Genomic DNA, 14,446 nt, shown 5'->3' with positions numbered 1-14,446 from the left:
AAGAAACATACAAGATGATCAGAGGATTAGATAGGGTGGACAGTGAGATCCTTTTTCCTCAGATGGAGATGGCTAGCATGAGGGGATATAGCTTTAAATTGAGGGGTGATAGATATAGGACAGATGTCAGAGGTAGGTTCTTTACCCAGAGAGTAGTAAGGGTGTGGAATGCCCTGCCTGCAACAGTAGTAGACTCGCCAAATTTAAGGGCATTTACATGGTCATTGGATAAACATATGGATGATAATGGAATACTGTAGGGTAGATGGGCTTCAATTTGGTTTCACAGATCGGCGCAACATCGAAGGCCGAAGGGCCTGTACTGCGCTGTAGTGTTCTATGTTGTAAAACAGAGTTAGCATTTCGGGTCCAGTGACCCTTCCTCAGAACTACCTTCCAGAGATGCTAGGGAATAGAAGGTCAAGCATGAAGGAGCAACTGAATGAAATCCTTGTTAGTCAGGAAATGATATTGGGCAAATTGATGGGATTAAAACTTGATAAGCCCCAGGATCTGATACATCTGCATCCCAGAGTACTTAAGGAAGTGACCCTGGAAATAGTGGACACATTGGTGATCATTTTCTGGTATTCTATCGAGTCTGGAAGAATTCCAACAGACTGGAGGGTAGCTAATGTAACCCCACTTTTAAAAAAAGGATGGAGACAGAAAATGGGGAATTATAGGCTGGTTAGCCTGACATTGGTGATGGGTAAAATGTTGGGGTCAATTATTAAGGATGTAATAACTGAGCGTTTGGAAAGTAGTGACAGGATCAGTTCTAGTCAGCCTAGATTCACTAAAGGGAAATCATCCACAGTTTGAGGATGTGACCCATAGAGTAGACAAGGGTGAATCAGTTGATGTTGTGTACCTGGACTTTCAAAGGCTTTTGACAAGATCCCACACAAGAGATTAGTAAGAAAAATGAAAGCTCGTGGTATTGGAGGTAATGTATTGATGTGAATAAAGAACTGGTTGGCAGACATGAAGCAGAAAGTTAGAATAAACAGGTCCATCCCAAATTGGCAGGCAGGATTGTATGGGGTACCATAGGTTTCAGTGCTGGGACCCCAGCTGTTCACAATGTACATTAACAATTTGGATGAAGGAATTGAATGCTATATCTCCAAACTTGCTGATGACACTAAGCTGGATGGCAGTATGTACAGTGAGGAGTATGCTACGAGGCTGCAGAGAGACCTGGACAGGCTGGCTAAGTGGGCGAGTACTTGGCAAATGCAATATAATGTGGATAAATGTGAGGTAATCCACTTTGGTGGCAAAAACAGGAAGGCAGATTATTATCTGAATGGTGGCAGTTTATGAAAAAGTGAGGTGTAACGAGACCTGGGTGTCATGGCAGAATAATTGCTGAAGGTTGACATGCAGGTGCAGCCAGCAGTGAGGAAAGCTAATGGCAACCTGGCTTTCACAACGAGAGGATTTGAATATAGGAGTAAGGACATCTTGTTGCAGTTATACAGGGCCTTGGTAAGGCCACACCTTGAGCATTGTGTGCAGTTTTGGTCTCCTAGTCTGAGGAGGGATATTCTTTCTACTGATGGAGCCCAGTGATGGTTCACCAGACTGATTTCTGCAATGGCAGGATTGACATGAAGAAAGATTGGATTGACTGGGCTTGTTCTTGCTAAAATTTAGAAGAATGAGGAGGGATCTCACAGAAACATATCACATCCTGATGGGACTGGACAAGCTAGATGTGGGAAGAATGTTCCCAATGTTGGATAAGTCCAGAACCAGGGCTAACAGTCTATGAAAAAGGGGTGAGCTATTCAGGACTGAATTGAGGAAGAATTTCTTGACTCAGAGAGTTGTGAACCTGTGGAATTCTCTACCACAGAATGCAGTTGGAGCCAGTTTGTTAGATATATTCAAGAGGGAGCTGGACGTGACCCTTGCGGCTAAAGGGATGAAGAGTATGGAGAGAAAGTGGGAATGGGATACTGAAATTGCATGATCAGCCATGATCATATTGAATAGTGGTGCGGCCTCGAAGGGCTTGCTCCTGCACCTGTTTTCTATGTTTCTAGATAAAAATTGGAAGAGTTTAAATAAACGAGTCATAGAAAAGGTATGGCACAGGAAGAGGTCATTTGATACATGATGTCTGAGCTGGCTCAAAAATAAACTAGCAACTCTTGCAATCTCAGCTTCCAGCACATGGTCCACAACCTTGCAGGGTACAGCATTTGAGGTGCAGACCGAGGTACTTTTGAAACAAGTTAAGGGTTTCCATCTCCACCATCAAACTGGGAAGTAAATTCCAAACACCCCACCACCCACTGGATGGAAAAGGTCGACCTCATTTCCTCACTAATACTATCAATAACCTAAAATCTGTGTTGCTGGTAATTAACTTCTACGCTAGGGGAACAAATCTCTTTCCCATCTCTTCTACTTGGGCCCTCAGAATTCTGTATATTTCATTGAAGTCACTCATCAGACTCCTGGTTGTAAGGACAACAACTCTAGCTATTCAATCTTTCGTCCCATCTGCAATTTTCAAGCCCCACAATAGTTTTGTATATTGCCTCAATAATTCGTCAACACATGGGCTTTCACCTCAATGGGCACTCTAATTAGACAAACTTTGCTGTAACATTATTTTAGCTCAAGGGCCTTTTTCTTTTACCAATACGTTTGTGAAATCTAGAGTTCACCATTTCAAATTAGAGACAAGAATGTACATTTAACATTTAATAAGTATTTAGAGGAATGCTTGAAATGTCTTAACACTCAAAGCTATAGGCCAAGTGCTGAAAAATGGCATTCAAGTGGACATGTGGTTGATGTCTGTCAAGGACACAATGGGCTGAAAGGCTTCTCTCCATGCTGTAAAACCTATGATTTCTCCAGATCAATGATGTCCTTGCTGTAATGAGATGACTAGGCATGTACACAAAGTTCCAGCTGTAGCTTAGCCAGCACTTTATCCAGGCCCACCATCCCATCCCTGCTTTTGAATTCCACCTCTTGACCAACAAATGAAAGCTGGCAGAAATCCATAGGCTCTTAAAGAATTGTTGGGAAATTGACAATTTTGACAGGGAATTCCTCTCTGTTTGGAATCCATGAGACAGCCCCTTAAAGAGATTCTCGACAGTTCTGATTAACTTCATAATAGTTACCCAAGGAAATATTTGATGATTAGAAGCCTAGGTAGCTATTAAACTGAAACCCTGTACCACTACTCACTTCTGCACACCCCCCCCCCACCCCTCCGCCACCACCACCAGAAATTTGTAGAATGTCTGTGAGATGGTTTTTTTTGGAGCAGATTGTGGTGGATCTCACTAGAGATCAGGCATTTCTGGATTTGGTGGTGTGTAATGAGGCAGACTTAATCAGGGAGCTGAAGGTGAAGGAAACCCTGGGAGTCAGTTACCACAATATAACAGAATTCACTTGTAGTTTGAGAGGGGGGAGATTGAATCAAATTAAAGGTGCTACAATTGAGTAAAGATAACTGCAAAGAAATGAGTGAGGAGCTGGCCAGAGTTGATTGGAAGGGGACCCTAGCAGGGAAGACTGTGGAGCAAAAATGACAGGAGTTTCTGGGGTTAATTTGGGAGGCATAGGAGAAATTCATCCTGAAGAAGAAGAGACATAGTAATGGGAGGATGAGGCAACTATGGCTGACAAGAGAAGTCATGGGCAGCAAAAAGCTAAACAAAAAACATCCAATGTGGTGAAGATTAGTGGGAAGCCAAAGGATTGTGATGCCTTTAAAAATCAGCAGAGGGTAATTTTAAAAAAATCATTGGGGAAGAGGAAGAAACAAGAGAGTAAGCTAGCTAGTAATATAAAAGAAGATTGCAAGAGTTTTTTTTAGCTGTATAAAAGGTAAGAGGGAGGCAAGAGTGGATATCGGACAGCTAGAAAATGAAGTTGAAGAAGTAGTAATGGGGAACAAAAAAATGGTGGAGGATCTGAATTAATATTTCGCGTCAGTCTTCACAGTGGAAGACACCAGCAAAATACCAGCAACGTACTTGAAGACAGTTAGGGGACAGAGGTGAATGTAGTGGCCGTCATTAAGGAGAAGGTATTGGGGAATCTGCAAAGTCAGATGATAGACAAATCATCCGGATCAGATGGACTAGAGTTCTGAAGGAGCTAGCTGAGGAGACTGTGAAGACATTGGTGCTGATCTTTCAGGAATCACTGGAGCCAGGATGGGTCCCAAAGGACAAAAAAATGGCTAATGTAACAGATAACACAGCGTGGAGCTGGAGGATCACAGCAGGCCAGGCATCATTAGAGGAGCAGGAAAGCTGACGTTTTGGGTTGGGACCCTTCTTCAGAAATGAGTGAGGGGGAAGGTGGCTCTGAAATAAATAGAGAGCGGGGTGTCAGGCAAGGGAAGGTAGGTGGGATGGTGATAGATGCATGCAGGTAGGAGAGATCCACTGAGGTCTTTCTGGAGGGAGGAGGATAACGTCTTCAAGGTAGACATCCCTAAAAGAGGCTTCTCAGCAGGGTTATAACTCACTCAGAGATGGTAAGAACTGCCGATGTTGGAGTCTGAGGTAACAGTGTGGAGCAGGCAGGCAGCATTGGAGGAGCAGGAAAGCTGCTGTCTTCCTCCAGCTTCACACTGTGTTATCTCTGACTCCAGCATTGGCAGTTCTTACTATCTCTGGCTAATGTAACAGACTTGTTTAAAAAGGAAGATAAAGGACAGGAAATAGGCCAGTTCGCCTGACCTCAGTCACTGGTAAGATTTTAGAGTCTATTATTAAGAACAGATTGCAATGAATTTGGAAGTGCATGCTAAAATTGGGAGAGTCAGTATGGCTTCGTCAAAGGGAGGTCATGCCTGACAAATTTTTGAGGAGGTAATCAACAAGTTAGACAAAGGAGAGCCTGTAAATATCATCTACTTGGATTTCCAGAAGGCCTTTGACAAGGTGTCACTCAGGAAGCTGCTCAATAAAATAAGAACCCATCGTGTTAGGGGCAAGGTATTGGCAAGAATAAAGGATTGAACTTGAGATTCCCACAGCCCACTGAATGAAAAATAAACTCTTTAGCTCTGCTTCTACAACTTACTTTGAATCTCTTCCCCTGGTTATGATCCCTCTACTCATGGAAAATGTGCCTTTCTATCCATCCTATCTCTGCTTCTCATAACCTTATACACAGGGCACCATTCGCTACCAATCTTTCGATACAGCTCAGACCCTCCAGCTCAGGAAACATCCTGATAAATCTATTCTGCACCGAATCTATTGTAATCACCTACTTTATTCTTGGTAGTGTAGGTGAGCAGAGGGATCTCGGTGTCCACGTACACAGATCTTTGAAAGTTGCCACCCAGGTTGACAGGGCTGTTAAGAAGGCATACAGTGTTTTAGCTTTTATTAATAGAGGGATCGAGTTCCGGAACCAAGAGGTTATGCTGCAGCTGTGCAAAACTCTGGTGCGGCCGCACTTGGAGTATTGTGTACAGTTCTGGTCACCACATTATAAGAAGGATGTGGAAGGTTTGGAAAGGGTGCAGAGGAGATTTACTTGGATGTTGCCTGGTATGGAGGGAAGGTCTTAGGAGGAAAGGCTGAGGGACTTGAGGCTGTTTTCGTTAGAGAGAAGAAGGTTGAGAGGTGACTTAATTGAGACATATAAGATAATCAGAGGGTTAGATAGGGTGGATAGGGAGAGCCTTTTTCCTAGGATGGTGACGGCGAACATGAGGGGGCATGGCTTTAAATTGAGGGGTGAAAGATATAGGACAGATGTCAGAGATAGTTTCTTTACTCAGAGAGTAGTAAGGGAATGGAACGCTTTGCCTGCAACGGTAGTAGATTCGCCAACTTTAGGTACATTTAAGTCGTCATTGGAACATGGAATAGTGTAGGTTAGATGGGCTTCAGATTGGTATGACAGGTCGGCACAACATCGAGGGCCGAAGGGCCTGTACTGTGCTGTAGTGTCCTAGGTTCTATGTTCTACTTCCTACAAGATGGTGACCAAACTTGTGTGATGTACTCTAGTCATGAGCTAACCAACATTTTAAAAAGTTCTATCACGATCCCCTTGTAGTTGTATTTTAATTCTCAGCTAATAAAGGCAAGTATCCCATATACCTTTTTAACCACCTTATTTAATTCCCCTGCGATGTTCAGGGATCTGTAGATAGGTACACCCATGTTCTTATTCTTTTCAGTATTTTCCAGGATCCTACCATTTATAGTGTAATCCCTTACCTCACACTTTGCTGGGTTGACTTCTGTTTGCTTTGACCGGCTGGGCAGTCCGTTGATATGCACTTGCAGTTCATGGTCATGCCCCTATTTATCACTTTACCAAATTTTATATTGCCCCATAATTTCTTAATCGTATCATCTACATCTACCTGTCAATAATAATTTAATCATTTAATCAGCACAAAGAACAAGGGTATCAGCCTTAAGTCCTGTGGAACTCCATTGGAAACAAACTTCCAGTCACAGGAACATCCCTCCAGTGTCACACTCTGTTTCCTGCCTCACAGCCAATCTTGAATCCAATGTGTCACTTTACCTCAGATTCCATGGACTCTTACTTTTTTGAGGAGACTTTATCAAAAGCCTTGCTAAATCCCATATGGGCAGGATCAAATGAATTACCCTCACCAACATGTGTGGTTACTGCTGCAAAAAAATGATCAAGTTTGTCAACATGATTGTCCCAAAACAAATTCATGTTTGCTATCTCTGATTAATCCATATCTTTCTGAGGGCAGATATATTCTGTCCCTCAGAATTCCTTCTAAAAGCTTGCCCACAGACAAGGTAAGACTGACTGGGCTGCCATTTCCTGGCCTAACCTAGCAGTCCTCGAGTCCTTTGGCCTCTCACTTGCGGTGCGAAAGGATTTGAAAATTACTTCCAGATATCTCCTCCCTCATTTCCCTTAATAGCATGGTTTACATCTCATCCAGCCCTTCCAATTAATCAACTTTTAATGCTGCTGTATCTGTGAGTACCTCCTCTCCGTCTTCATTTCTTCTAATATTTCATGGTCTTCCACTCTCACATCTACATCATGTCATGTGGTATGATGGTTAGTGCTGCAGCCTCACAGTGCCAGAGACCTGGGTTCAATTCCAGCCCAGGGTGACTGTCTGTGTGGAGTTTACACGTCCTCCCTGTGTTGACTTGGGGTTTCTGATGTATGCTCCAGTTTCCTCCCACAGCCCAAAGACATGCAGAGTAGGTGGATTGGCCATGCAAAATTACCCTACGGTGTTGAGGATGTGAGGGTTAGGTGGATTAGCTATGGGAAATGCAGGGTTTTGGGGGTAGTGAATGGGTCTGGGTGGAATACTTTTTGGAGGATTGGTGACTACTTGATCTGCCAAATGGCCTCTTTTTGTATAGTAGGGAGTCTACCTGCATCGTACTTTTCCATTGTGAAGACCGATTCACAGTACTCATTGAGAATTGTGACCACATCTTCTGGGTTGAGAGGAGGGCTTGAGTAGGTTGGTCTGTACTCAATGGAGTCAAGAAGAATGAGAGGCAAACTTTTTTGAAGCATTCAAGATTCTTACGGAACTTGGCAAAGGTGGATGGATTTCCCCTCATGGGACAGTCTACGACCAGAGGGCATAATCTCAGAATAAAGTGTCACACATTTAATGAGGAAGAACATCTTTCAAAGTGTCATGAGTCTATGAAACTCTTTACTGTAGAGGGCAGTAGAGACTGAGTTGTTAAATATATCCAAAGCTGAGGTAGACAGGTTTTTAATTAGTCAGGGAATCAGGGACTATAGGAAAAAGGCAGGAAAGAGGTGTTGAGGATTATCAGATCAGCCAGGGTCTCAAGAATGGCAGAGTAAATTTGAGGGGCTGGCATCTGACTTCCGGTCCTACATTGTATGGCGTTATTTCATTGAAACGTACTAAGTTCAGACAGGTTTCGACAGACTAGGTAGAGGAATAATGTTCCCCCTGTCTGGGAGCTCCACAATAAGGGGGTACGGCCTCAGGATAAGTGGTTGGGTCATTTTGAACTGAGATGAGGAAGACTGGTCTTCACACGGAGGGTGCTGAACCTCACAGAAAACAGTGGGGGCAAAATCACTGAATATATTTGAGAGGCAAATAGATTTCAAGAGGTTAACAGTGTTAAGGGTTCTGAGGGGAGAGTGGGAACATAGAACTGACGTAAGAGATCAACTTTGGTCATGTTGAATTGTGCAGCAGACTTGATGGGCCTATGCCTGATCCTATTTTATGTATTTCATGTTTCTATGTAAATGTTCCCTCAGCTTGATAGTGTAGCTGAGGGAAGGATGCTTCCACTGGCTGGGTTTGCTGGAGTTGCCTGTAACCTGAGAAAACAGTATTAAAATAAGAGGTGTGCCTTTCGGAGTTAGGTGAGGAGAAATTTCTTCACTCAGTGGGAGGTGAATCTTTGTAATTCTCTACCCTAGAGAGCTGTACAAACTCAGTCATTGACAGGAATTAATAAAATTGTAGACATTAAAAACATCAAGGGATACATTGATAGTGTGAGAATTAGCATTGAGCCGAGATGGTCTAGTTGAATGGTGGAGCTTGAGAGGTCAAATAGCCTACTTTGCTCCTATTTTCTCTGTTCTTATGGAACAGGAGCATGTCATTCAGCTCCTCAAGCCTACACTGCCAATCAGTAATGTAATGGGTAACCTATATCTTCACTCTATAATAGCCTTGACTATATTCAATACAATTACCTAAGAAGAATCCATCCATCTTACTGGCAAGATTTTCAATTGATCTCACCTCAATTGCTTTTTGGACCCTAATGTTCCAGATTTCGCTACCGTTTTGTCATTTATCTCAAGAGGGTTGGAATATAAAAGCAGCGATGTGCTTTTGAGGCTTTATAAAGCTCTAGTTAGGCCCCATTTAGAATACAGTGTCCAATTTTGGGCCCCACACCTCAGGAAGGACATACTAGCCCTGGAGCGTGTCCAGCGGAGATTCACACGGATGATCCCTGGAATAGTAGGTTTAATGTCTGACGAATGGCCAAGGATCCTGGGATTGTACTCATTAGAGTTTAGAAGGTTGAGGGGAGATCTAATAGAAACTTACAAGATAATGTATGGCTTAGAAGGGGTGGACGCTAGGAAGTTGTTTCCGTTAGGTGGGGAGACTAGGACCCATGGGCACTGCCTTAAAATTAGAGGGGGTAAATTTAAAACTGAAATGAGACGACATTTCTTCAGCCAGAGAGTGGTGGGCTTGTGGAATTCATTGCCATGGAGTGCAGTGGAGGCCGGGACATTGGATGCCTTCAAGGCAGAGATCGGCAAATTCTTGATCTCAGGAATCAAGCGCTATGGGGAGAGTGCAGGGAAGTGGAGTTGAAATGCCCATCAGCCATGATTAAGTGGCGGAGTGGGCTTGATGGGCCAAATGGCCTTACTTCCACTCCTATGTCTTATGGTCTTATGGTCTTATGGTTTGCATGAAGAAGAGTGCTTTTGCCAATCAGTCCTGCACGGCCTATCTTTAGGTTCAAGGTTGTGTCCATGTGCTCTGGACTTCCTAATCAAAAGATATACCATAGAAAGACACAACACAGAAGGGGCCTCTCAGCCCATCTTGTCTATACCAATCTAAAGACACCCAGGCGTCCTTTCTAATCCCAATTTCTTGCACATGGCCCATAGCCCTGCAGCTTTTAACACTTAAGGTACAGTCTCTCCAGAGCAATTACATCCTTCCTATAAAGAGGTGACCAGAACTACACATAATGCTTCAGTTGCGATAGCACAGTGTGGAGCTGGATGAACACATCAGGCCAGGCAGCATCACAGGAGCAGGAAAGCTGACGTTTCGGGTCAGGACCCTTCAGGAAACTTCAGTTGTGGCCTCACCAGTATCATGCACTGATTCATCATTGCACCCCTAGTTTTGTATTCTATACCTCTGTCAATGAAGGACAGCATTCTGTATACCTTCTTTACAACCTTATCTACATGTACTGCTACTTTCACAGAGCTGTGTACTTGCACACCAAGATCTCCAGCTTCACCTACTCCTCTCAGTATATTCCTGTTTATAGTATATACCGTTTTACTGTTTGACCTCCCTAAATACATCACCTCACACTTATCAGCATTGAAGTCCATCAAAGGCAGCCATCAACCATTACCTTTTGCTTCCTGTTTCTAAGCTAATTTTGGATTCAATTCAACACATTGTCCTGCATCCGGTAGGATTTTACTTTTTTGACCAGTCGGCCATGTGGGATCTTGTCAAATGCCTTATTAATCCATGTAGACGAACATCCACTGCACTCACCTTATTAGAAATTACACGAGGTTACAGTCCAGCAGGTTTATTTGAAAACACAAGCTTTTGGAGCCTTACTCCTGAACACCTGAGGACAGAGTAAGGCTCTGAAAGCTTGTGTTTTCAAATAAACCCATTGGGCTATAACATGGTATTGTGTGATTTCTGACCTTGGATATCCCAGTCCAACACTGGCAGCTCGACATCACGGCTAACCGTATCATTCCTGCCAGCTTTGCATACAAATCTTCTAAGCGTGGGACTGGGTATTTATCCAGTTGTAGAAAGTGGTTTACTGTTTATTTAAAATCTCCACAAAGGCAAACCAACCCATCAGGCTTCACAGTCAATATGACCAGTGCTGCCCATTCCACAAACTGGACTGGTTTGACAATTCCTTCGCTTTCCAGCCTTCTGATTTCTGCCTCTACTTTTGTCCATAAGGTAAATGGCACTGGGTGAGCCTTGTAGAATCATGGAATTGCTTCCTGGTCAACATGCAAGGAGTCCTCAGTCCCTTCGATAGGCTTTAGACTTTACTGGAGAACATCTGAGTATTTAATTAGGAATTCACTCAAACAGCTATTTTTCAAATGAAAATTGTGGAGTTCATCTAGATGAGTCCTTCTCAACGAATTTTGTTCCATCAAACTTGGGCCTGAGCCTTTTACTACATTCACTGGTAACTGGGCAATTAGGGATGGGCAATAAATCCTGCCTGGTCAGTGATGTCCTCATCCCATTAATAAATAAAGTAAACCCTTAATCTGTAAAGTTTCCCTGGTATAGTTTCTCAGTCTAACTGAGGCCTTTTGCAAACTTAGCAGTTGGATTCTGGAGTGAATTTTGTTAGAGACTGGCTCTGTGATTACTGAAACGGCTGCACCGGTATTGAATTCCATTAGAGGTAGTAGGAACTGCAGATGCTGGAGAATCCGAGATAACAAGGTGTGGAGCTGGATGAACACAGCAGGCCAAGCAGCATCTTAGCAGCAGGAAAGCTAGCATTTTCTGATGAGGGATCTAGGCCTGAAATGTCAGCTTCCCTCTCCGAAGATGCTGCTTGGCCTGCTGTGTTCATCCAGCTCCACACCTTGTTATCCTAATTTCCATTAGAACTGGATGACCGTTTGACCAGATGTTGATTTTGATTGGTTCTGATTTGGATGTTGCTAAGCAATTTAATGGCTCCAAAACAGATATTGGTGAAATTTCCAGGTTGCGCACTCTCCTGGATATCAGCCTGCACGTTACCTTACTCAATTTAGGTCTACTGGAAATCTTTTGCTGTCTTGAGTCCAATACTGGCAGCAACTACAATGGCTTTCTGGCCCAGCTCCTGAAGAAAGTGTTCACCATTTGGCTGAGGCTTGGCTTTGTCTTGGTGTTTTGCAATGGGCTGATCTAAGTCCTGAGGGGGACTATGCATTGCCTTCACTCAAGTTGTGCTCCCTAAGGTCAGTCAGATTGTGGCTCCACCTGTTGCATTTTCCAATGATAAAGCCAGTTGTACTGCCTGCTTGAAGTCCAGTTGGGCTCCAGTTAGTAGGTGCTTTTGCATGGTTATCTTATTAATCCAAACATACCAATGGTCTTTCAGCAATCCACTGTTGTCACCACTTAAATAACTCCACTGAGGCCGGTATCCCGTCACCAAGCCACCCTTTATTTACAAGTACAGTGTCCTTGACACTGATCCAGCTCCCTCAGAGCCAGGTCTCAAGGTGAACAGAATTTCTGACCCCCTGTTTGTATCTGTCAGCCAGGGCTCCCTGATTGCACCAGATTAACTGCTCCAATCAAGGAACTCATACTCAATGAGGTCCAGCTGGCTGATCTTGTTACAATGACTACAGTTTGTAACATCCCCAAATCTTCTGCAAACAATTACAAAACTAATTTATGCAACATGTTCTCATAATTTAACTCTTTTTTGGCATCTGCAACATTCAGATGATTCCACGGTGTTCCCACTTTGAGGCCAATATGTCCTCCCGAGTTGTGGTATGCAGGGCTAGGTGCATCATCCTAGATGGGATCTGGAGTTTCATATACTGTATACTGGCTCACTTGAGATATGGGTCAACATTCTTATAGCCCTTTTAGTAATGTTTTATGGCTGTCCACAAATTTTGTTATTTTTATTCTTGAGCTCTTAAATTTCTCTCAACCTCGATAGCTCCTAGTTTCTCATCATTTAGTAAATACTTTTTGCACTATTTACAATGATAACAAACCTGGCATTAGCAGCAAATTTGTCTATTTAATGCTCCATTCTTTAATCCAATTCAATTATTAATGAAGTGAAATGTTCAGGTCTGTGTACAGATTTCACTCAACAAATTGGAAATTAGACTACATACATCTCTAATCTCTGTTTCCTGGCTCTAGACTATTCAATATAACTTCATCAATAGGTTTCTTCTGAATCCACATTCTCTAATTTTTGTTAACAGAATCGTATTGAATGCCTTCTGGAAACCCATGTTCGTAAGATTTACTATTTAGTTATATTTAGTTGTCAATTTTTTAAAACAATCCAATTAGGTTCATTAGATATGATTAATTTGTTCCAAATTGAAGTTCTTTGTTGTCTAAGTTTTAATCTGTCCTTAATAGCAGATTTCAATAATGTCCCAAAAAATGATTGTGTAAAAATACCCATAATTTCTTACTTTATTACACTATTTAAGAAGCGCAGGTGAGATAAATAGTAATGATATTTTCCAATCCAAGGAGATAATTTTTGTGTCAAAACAGTACCGAAAGATCCTGATTAGAGAAGACATAATTTCCCCACTTATTATTTCTAACAGCCTGAGACGAAACATGTGAAGTCCTGGACATTTGTCTATCTTTCACTGAAAAGTTCTTAACAGCCAGGTAGCAAAGATGGGAGTACCTATCTGTCCTTCCCAGTAGACATGGCTTTGCTTCAACTCTTTGTTACAATATGTTTTAGAGAAAATCACCAATATTACTGGCCAGTTGCGCACTAAAATGCTGGAGGTTGAACAAAGTATAAAAGAAATTCATGATTACAAGAAATATTAGTTAACTACTAATAGTTAAAGAAATACTATATAGTTGAATAACAATAAAAACTACAAACCTCTATCTTATACCAATCAGGTTTGTATAAATAGCTGGATTTCAGAAATCATGAAACAATCTCGAAGGCATATTCCAAAAGGAACAGTTCCTAGTTTGGGAATTTTTTATTTAACCAATAGGAGGCTGTGTACAAGCATCAATCAACTCAAGCTATAGTTGAGTAACACCTCCCATTACTGGCTGAGACTGAGGCTCTTAAAAAAAAGTGTCAGAGCCCTGCCAGCAGCTTCATTCTTTCCAGTAACAGCTGTGTTTTTTTCCATCAACAGCTATACAATATCATTATTTCTGGGAAGAGATGTTGCTGTAGTTTCACTTTTGGTAATTGTCTTTGTCTGTCAGGGCATATACCTCACAATTAACCACACTGTAAAAAAGCACACTGTAGATTTTGTAATAATATATACTTTGTAATACAATCGTAATGTAATATTTTAAAGGTGGCAACAGTTGGTGGTTTGTGAATCATAAAGCAACATTTTTAGTCATTTAAACTGTATGTAAACCAAATCGATGTGGTTTAACATCTTCTTACTTACAGCAGAATGGATGCTGCTCCCTTTGTATTGTATACTCCATCCCATTTAAAATGGAGATGACAGAAGAATTTCTTCTTGCAGGCAATTGCTAATCCTAGGAATTTTCTTCCACTGAGAGCTCTGTAAACTAGGTTATTGATTGACAAGGAGGTCAAGGGTTAAGTGAGGGAGGTGGACAAGTGAAGGTAAGGCCAAAATCAGATCATCCATGATCTTACTAAATGGCAGATTGGACCTGAGGCACCGAATAGCCTTCTCCTTCGCCAAACTTTTACAATCCAATGTAACATTCATTCAGAGATTGTAAAAGCTGCTGATCTGGAGTCAGAGATAAAACAGCGTGGAGCTGTAGATTCATTCAGCTTCCATTTTACACCTGGTGAATCCTGACAAGATTACTTTTAAATTACGTTTGGGTCTGAGAAACTGAACCATGAACACAGGTGCTAACATAAAGTAAAAACAGTTTAAAATAGTAAAGCCTGGCCTGATACAG

The 14,446-nt window shown here is 42.2% G+C and overlaps 1 protein-coding gene across 1 annotated transcript in view; it reads right to left on the bottom strand.

Moving 5' to 3' along the window:
* LOC125458825 (interleukin-6 receptor subunit beta-like) overlaps positions 1-13,976 on the bottom strand; it is a 57,687-nt gene extending 43,711 nt beyond the window's left edge. The window contains exon 1 of the mRNA XM_059651475.1: positions 13,951-13,976. The gene's annotated coding sequence lies outside the window, so the exon portion shown is untranslated. The remainder of the gene's footprint in view (positions 1-13,950) is intronic.
* Between the last annotated feature and the right edge of the window lie 470 nt (positions 13,977-14,446).

This window comes from Stegostoma tigrinum, chromosome 1 (assembly GCF_030684315.1).
Source record: "Stegostoma tigrinum isolate sSteTig4 chromosome 1, sSteTig4.hap1, whole genome shotgun sequence".
Taxonomy (NCBI): domain Eukaryota; kingdom Metazoa; phylum Chordata; class Chondrichthyes; order Orectolobiformes; family Stegostomatidae; genus Stegostoma; species Stegostoma tigrinum.
Note: the sequence above shows the minus strand (reverse complement) of the source record. Positions and strands in the feature narration are given on the sequence as shown.